The following is an 8,555-nucleotide window of genomic DNA, read 5'->3' on the forward strand; positions in this document are numbered from 1 at the left end:
TGGTGAGGAGGTAGCCAGGCTCTTGGCGGCTGGATTCATAATTGAAGTATTTCATCCAGAGTGGTTGGCTAATCCGGTGCTAGTACTTAAGAAAAATGGCACTTGGCGTATGTGTGTGGACTACACAGATTTGAACAAGGCTTGTCCAACGGATCCTTTTGCTCTCCCTCGTATTAATCAGATTATTGATGCGACGGCGGGTTGTGAGCGTCTAAGCTTTCTGGATGCTTACTCCGGTTATCATCAGATCAAGATGGCAGTTAAGGACCAGGAGAAAACAACATTTATAACTCCCTTTGGAGCCTTCTGTTATGTGTCTATGCACTTTGGGCTAAAGAGTGCCCAGGCGTCTTATCAGCGCTGTGTGCAGAATTGTCTTCATAATCAGATTGGGCGCAATGTTCATGCTTATGTAGATGAAGTCCAGGAAGGAGGAGACATTAATAGATGATTTGAAGGAAACTTTTGATAATCTTCGGGTTTACAAGATGATGCTTAATCCGGCCAAGTGTGTTTTTTGTGTACCGGCAGGCAAGCTCTTGGGTTTTCTGATGTCTAACAGGGGCATTGAAGCTAATCCGAAAAAAAATCAAAGCTATTACGTCCCTGGCTAAACCGACGTGTGTCAACGATGTTCAACGTCTGGCGGGTCGTATTGCAGCGCTGAGCCGGTTTATCAGCCGACTGGGGAAGAAGGCTATCCCTCTATATCAGATGATAAAAAAGACAGACAATTTTGTCTGGAGTGATGCTGCTAATGCGGCGTTTGAGGACTTAAAGAAGCAGTTAGCCGAGCCACCTGTTCTTGCTGCTCCGGTCGATAAAGAGCCGCTGTTGTTATATGTGGCTGCTAATGCCCGAGCTGTCAGTGTCGCCATTGTGGTAGAGCGCAAGGAGGCTGGGAAGGAATATCCGGCTAATATTTGAAGCTATTGGCACACTATATAGGGGTTATAAATAATAATAATAATAATAATAATAATAATAATAATAATAATAATAATAATAATAATAAAGTTATCTAAGATAAAATGAATTAGGGGCATTGGTGTCAGCCTAAAAAGGAAAAAGTGCAAAAAAGAAAGAAATTACACACATATTATGTAGAAATTGCACTGTTCCATAATATGCAAAAACTACCCTATATGGGTGTAGAAATTTTTAATAAACGTACACACACTTGTTTAAATTATAGAATGTAAAGCGGATGTACACACCCACAATCACTTTTTTCCCCTTACACATAATCATAAACTACATAAAAAAACAAAAAAATCTAAGCTAGAATGAATTAGGGGCATTTGTGTCACCCTAAAAATTAAGATTTTTTTAGAAAATAAGTTAATCTAACCTATAATGAATTAGGGAGAGTGGTGTTACCTAAAAATGAAAAAAAATGAAAAATTATTTAAAAATTATTCTGAGATAGAATGAATTAGGGGCTTTAGTGTACCCATTAAAATAAAATAAATGTAGGAAAAAAATACAAGCCCCCACAATCACCCATAATCTATCTCCCACACACACACGCGCACAGCACATGCACACAAGTGCGTCACACACACAACAGTCTCAGCACACGAACACATACAACAAAACCGTATATTTCTTGTTGTGATGTCATAGCTTGAGATATCAGAGGAAACTGACAAGCTCGTATTCGAAGGAGGGGGCGTGCTCCATTAACAGTGAATCATAAAAGTCTGAAACTCATATTCATCCAAACTAAGCAAATCTGGATTTGAACATGAATAGTGCATCAACATATTAATAGAACTTTTGGAAGCAGCTGCTACAGATGGAAGCTTATTTCCAACTTACACTATTTCGGTTTGCAGATAACCATGAAAAGCAGCATCCCCTTGAAAACTCAACTGACCTACAAATTTTCCCCCACGTCACCCTTATGCCCAGTGAATCAACGATCTAGGATTTCAATTCAGTTGTACGTGCAAGAGGTCCACTCCCACACATGGTGACTTCAAACCAGTCTGCTATTTGGTTCCCAAGCCAAATCATTACATTCAGTAGATACATCCGATGTTTCTTTTAGATCTTGTCACTACAGGATCTCACTGAACCAAGCAAACTCATTCTTTAAGCAGGGCACTTCCATTGTTTCAGGCACTGACATAGCATTAACAAGCATATTTAGAGATTCAAGGGTTTGTAAATAGCCAGTGGATTGTAACCATGTTGAAAACCAACTGACAGAACTGACACATTGCTTTTAAAAGATAAAAGATGCTATTCAGAGCACGAACAAGGCACTGTTGTAATTGGATAATTTCTACTAGTACAAAGGTTATATATATAAATACAAAAAATAGAAATGCATCGACTAAGAAAATAAATTGAAAAGGATGTGAGCATACTGGTCAAAATCAGTCACAAGCATTAGCGAAAGGACCTTATTCAATCAAAAGGGATCATGCCCAACGCTGGACTACTAGAACAATCCCAGTAAATTTGTTTCCTTTTCTTAGCCCTACAGTTATAAGATGGTTATACACATGTCAAATAGACGAGAATTGCTTTTGCCGAGTTTAGTAATGTGTAGTACAATAGACAAGCATACTTGCATACAAATTAGGTGATACATTATCAGAAATGAACTATCGATACATAAAAATGATCTCTACTCTTATAAAAATCTGAGTTGATGATGATGGTGTGCCTGCCATCTTGCGTTTCGGATCGTCAGATCTGCATCTGACGCACAACACAAAGCAATCTGTGCAATTTTACACAAAGACACCCGCTTCACGTCACACATTTGCAGATAGCCCCTCCAAGTCCCATCTCTCCCGTTCAGCACTGGCGCCCCCAACTCATCAAAGTCCATCAGAAAAAGAAGGCACTGGAAGAACCACCGATCGATCTAGCTAGATGTCACTGGAATCGATCTCGCTAGATGGCCGTTGTCGGCGCCGTCCACCCCCAAGCCTCTCATCAGCCCCAGAGCTCACCACCACCGCAAAATCCCGTCCTCCCGCCATCTCCTCCGCCCCCTTTTGCCCGTCTCCTCCGGCGCCGACCTCCGCAAGCACATACGCCGCCGACGCTGCCCGTCCGCCGACTCGTCCTCATCTTGTGCCGCAGCACAACCGCCCAGCATCTCCACCACAACACCCTCTTCCCCGTCATCCCCTACACCCCCCATCTCCTGCGGTTCCAATGCCCGCAAGTGCACCGCTACCGCCGTCCGTGCCCTGACGCCTCTCTTGCTTCCTCCCTTTCTTGTTGCAGTAGCCCCACCACCCACCGGCACCACCTCATCCTCCTCATCACCATCTCTTCCGCCCGCTCCCCGTATCCTCCGACGTCGACCTCCAGAAGTACGCCGCCGGCTGCGCCGCCACCTACTGCTACCCGCCGGAGGATTTCGGCTGGTGGCAAACTACTCGTTCCCGGCAGTGCCGGTGCCAACTACCTCAAGCCACTGTGTTTGTTCCCAAATCCCAACCACGTTCATCCCTCCATAAGTTTTGTGTTTCTCTGTCAGACCCAAAGAAGTTTGTCATTGTTTTGGAGCAGAGATGTGTGATTTGTGCAGCTATGTGATTGAAACCATTGCTTCTCCTAAATATGTTTAAAAACTAATTGGTTGTGGATCTGCGAAGTACCTCGAGAACTGCAGATTTATCCTTGGGGAAATTACTGAGAATCATCCCCTCGGGTTGTTACTAGATTTTCTATTCAATATTCAGATTTTTTTCCATTGTGATCTATGTCAGATTTATTGCTCAAGGAAAATGGAGCAGTGTTATCAAGCATTGCTAAATGTCTTCTTAAGTGGAGAAGATATATCAAGAGCTACTTACAAGGAAGAGAGATAAGCTTTTCCACTTTGTTGTATCAAGTAATTTTACTTCCCCGTATATTAATTATTGTGTATTGAACGGAATCTGAGTAATCCTTTTTTACAAAACAGCATATATACACTTGTGTAGTTGTATGAGATTAATGGAGCAAGAACGGCATGCAGTATTGTCTTCGTTACATCCACTAGCAGAAGATTTCTATTTGGAAATGCTAATTCAAAAAAGGTATGCAGCATTAGTAATATCCTTCTAATACGTGGTCTGAGAGAGATTCCCGATAATGAGTGTTGTGTTGCTTGTAGATAGATTTTTCACGACTTCAACATGTGCCTTCCTCCTCATCGTGTGTTACCCTAAACCCCTATGAGTTCATATATCAGTTTTAATTATCCGCAAGTAAATTTTGATATTCTGTAACGTCTGTATGATTAGAATCCCATGGGAAACTGTGTATTTTTTCCTAAGACAATATATGACTTCAGACTCATATACCTATGTGAACCTGCATAATTTTTAGAATTTTTTTTGAACAAGGTATATGTCATGTTATTTTAATTGGTTTTGGAAAACTTTAGTATTGTTTGGTCGGGGCCACATCAGATGCACCTCTTGAGAAGCTGAATAATAATTTTGAGGTGTCTCATGAAATCTAATCATAACTTGTCTTCTCAAAAGAAAAGGAATACATCATTTATTTGATTCTTAGCTTTTGGTTAGAACCGTCATGCAAAGTTTACCTCACAAACTGGATTTTCCCCCAGACTAGCTTATTCTTTGTTTTTCTTAAGATTCAGCGATATAAATGTTAGCAAATAAACCAGTGCCTTGATTAGTAGTTTGGCAGTGTTTCTAGCTGCAGCTTTCGTCAGTAGTTTCAGTTAGTAGTTCTCTTCAGTAGTTTCAGAAGTTTCAGTTAAACTGTTAGCGACGCCTGAGGACGTGGGCTGTACGATCCCGAGGCGCGTTTGTAGGCCTGTAAGGACTTGTTCTCGGTCGTAGGATGGCACGATCCGATAAGAGGCAAGACCTGCGGCATGTTTGTTTTCTGTTAGAGATAATAAAAGTGAAACAGAAAAGCAGCATTCAGAGCGCTGCACAAACCTTCAGTGTTCTTCCTCTATTCTTCTTCCACCTTGGGTGATAGAGAGAAAGAGCAGAGAGATTTTGAGGGAATTGTGAGTGCTGACAATAAAATCGAATATTCAATATGGAGCCAAAGCAGCTCTAGGATGAACGGTGTGAAACAAAAAAAAGAATAGAAAAATCTGATCTTTTTGCAACAAACATATTTGTATCTTCTAACAAAATACATTTTTTTCCTGAAGAAACACCATATTTAGTGATTTGTGCTAGAAAAAGTGGTGCCCATGGAAGTGTTTTAAGACTTAACAGCACCAATTTTTTTTCTTCCAGATCACAACATGTTTTGTTTCTTCATTAATATTTACACAGTTATAATGCTTGATATGCTTGAGTGTTTGGCAGGAGCACATGAGAAGGAAAGAGGGAAACTGATATCACCATATTTAATTATCTTCTCAGGGACATGTGATTTCTTTTAATATGGTATTATGTAGTATGCATGGCTACACTAACCTAGGATTGGAACATAGAAGAAAGAGGACGGTTAGAGATGAAGGCACTGAACATCAGAAGACGGACACCGGAGTTGTCATCAACAAATCACCTCTTGTAATTAAACTGTTCGAATATTTTGTCATACGATATTTATGCAGATGTTGTTCCATAGCAATGTATAACTACTACTCCCTCCGTAAACTAATATAAGAGCGTTTAGATAGCTAAAGTAGTGATCTAAACACTCTTATATTAGTTTACAGAGGGAGTACACTAGAATATGTGTTTGAACTCAGTTCTTACATGTCATGTGTCAGATATTTACATTGTATGAATAAACTTCGGATGACTGGCATTTATTGCGGAATCAATTATTCATGTACATGCAACACTTGAATTTTAATATACTCTCGTATGTATGCAAATTATATATAATGTGTTTCTATTTGCGTTTCCTCTCTTCATGCCGAGTTCTCTTGGATTCGGAGAAAAAGCTGGCAGTGTCGTCCCGATTGCCAAATGTGTGGTCAGATTTTCTATTTGCAGTCAGTAATGAGAAAACTGAGTAAGGACTAAGGAGAACAAAAAGTCTTCCTGCAAGGTCAAGATGGTGAAGAGAAGGTTTGGCTTGGACGAACAGTATATGTAATCTCTAAGGAGACAAGTTCTTATCTTGAATCAAATGGCAAGAGATGTGGAATTCCATCGATTTTTGCTCGAAATAGTGTATAGAAATGGGTTCTTTGCAAGAAAGAATGGCTTCTACTAAAAAGGCGGACGGAAACCATATGTTTGGTTGTGCTCGATGCCTACCTATCAACAATATAACATCGTTTGATCAATGTCTAGGAACTTTTTTTTTGCGGGACATAGCAATGAATAGGATCTTGGAAATAGTTTAAATAAACAACAATGTTTCGCATGATCTTTTGTGACCCCGTAGCGTAGCACGGGCATCTGACTAGTTAACTATAAAACTGCAGACAGGGCACAATTGGCTGCATCCATAGCAAGCACTGCTTGCAAGAACCGCTGCAAGATATCACATTGTGCTGTGCCAAATTGTGACCAAATCAAATAAGGATAAGCAAAGAGTATGCTGAAACACTCGACCAGCTCATACAGTTGGCGGACACAATGACGGTGGGAAACCAGCATACAGTCGACCAGGGAAGATGGATTTGCTAAGCCCAGCGAACAGCTCGACCTGCAACGTCTTCAGGTCCACTGAGAAGTATCCAAACTTTAGCGCTTCTTGTGATAGCTCCTCTAGTGAAGGTGTGGTGTAGAACCCTTCTATAAGCAGGTATCCCCCAGCAACACCAATCAGAATCGCACGGCTTATGGGCAGTGGGATGACCTTCTCTGACTTCCTGTGGTTATTTCTCAGAACGCAGTACGTGAGGAAATATGAGCCGTATTCACTGTACTGATCATACGATATAGTGAGCCTTCCAAGCGCTCCTTCCGCTGCCTCGACAATGACAAACCGGCTTCTCCATATTCGTTCAGGTGGGAGGTTGACAGCAGAGAACTCCAGGGTGTGCTTGTCAAGTAGAAGCAACTTGTTCAGGAAATGCAGATGCCAACAGAAGGATCCGTGGACCAACCTACGATAAGACAGCCCACTCTCCGATTTTTCGAACGAAGCAAATGTAGCCTTAGCATTCCATTGGCAATACGTATGAACTTGCCATTGTCCATCCAAAGACGAGAAGACGAGAAGCAGCAGATGCATCCTGCATTCTGCCAGGCACATTACTCTGAATGACAATGGGTCCTCCTCATCATCGCCGGGAGCAAGGAAAGTCTCTAGGCCAAGTAGGTCCGGTCGATGGACCATCGCTTTCAGGTTGCCGGGTAGGCGGGTAATAGGACGTAGCGGCGGTGCACTGGGTCGCAGACGGCGAGGTCCCTCACAAGAAATTCGCGATACTGGAAATCGCACACCTCGCCGTCAGGGCCCACGAGGATGGCGCTGCCGCTTCCGTGTTCTACCGGGGTGCAGTCGAGGAGAGCACGTCCGTCGAAGAAGTCGATCGGACTCCACGCACGGCCTGCGGTGGAGGGGAGGAAGGAGGAGCACGAGAAGTCGAAGTCGGCAAAGGCGCGGGCGGCGAGGGCGGAGGGGTGCGGAGGCAGGGCTGTGAGGAAGGGTTTGTGAAACATGCCGATGAGGGGCGGCCGGTGGAGGACACGATAGCGGCGCAGGAAGCCGTGACCGCCGATTACGCGGTGGAAGGAGGTGCAGGCGGTGGAGGCACGGGCAAGGTCCTCAGCCGTGGGGAGGCGGAGGAAGATTTCCTCGAGGAGCTCAACTGGGGTTTGAAGGAACGGCGGCTCCGGCGGTTGTGCTGGGTGGGAGGGCGGCGGCGGCGCCATCGGGTCAGGTGGATCAGATCGTCGACGAACGAACATTTATTTTTTCTTCTGTGGCGTCGTCGACGGGCTTATGTGGATCAGGTCGATGGGCTTGCTGAGGAATGGGCTTTGCTGTCACGGAGGAAAATATCTCACTCATTTCTCAAAACAAAAAAATCTCAAAAAAAAAAATCTAAAAACAAAACTTCTCAAAAAGAAATTCTCAAAACAAAATATGAAAAAAGGCACTTTACCGGTGGCTTGTTTCATAGGGAATTCAACAATTGTGAGTTGCTTTATTAACATTTTGGCAAGGGGAGTAGATTCGTTGATAAATATATATGATCATTATCACACTATAAAAAACCAATGAAAATATTTTATTGAGGCCTATGCATGAATAAGCAGACAATGAAAAATATAATAGTTCAATGGCACCTCAACGGTTCGACTCTTTTTGGACAACACTATAAAATTTGTCACCGGTTAGAATTTTAGTGTTGTGATAGTGCTAGAGGACTATGTTGGACCGTCCAAAGTTATCACAGTGACAACTTGTAAGGTTGGACGGTCTAGAGTTCTATTGGGCCAACGTCTAGGGGAGTTGAGTAAATAGCATAAAACTACTACTTTACAGTCTAGGGTTCCAAAAAACTATCGAAAATAAAATTTTCTTTGATAACTACCAGGTCAGGTGTCGGCTGTTTAAAAAAACTCAAATTGCCGTGTGATTTAAAATCAATCCAGATTATGACAGGTCGGGCCCGCACCTAAACAGGACGTTTGTTTGAC

General features: G+C 42.6%; 1 pseudogene; it reads right to left on the reverse strand.

Annotated features, from left to right (window-relative positions):
• Nucleotides 1–6,519: 6,519 nt before the first annotated feature.
• LOC109732469 (uncharacterized) lies at nt 6,520–7,784 on the reverse strand (annotated as a pseudogene).
• Nucleotides 7,785–8,555: the final 771 nt, after the last annotated feature.

This window comes from Aegilops tauschii, chromosome 7 (assembly GCF_002575655.3).
Source record: "Aegilops tauschii subsp. strangulata cultivar AL8/78 chromosome 7, Aet v6.0, whole genome shotgun sequence".
Taxonomy (NCBI): Eukaryota; Viridiplantae; Streptophyta; class Magnoliopsida; order Poales; family Poaceae; genus Aegilops; species Aegilops tauschii.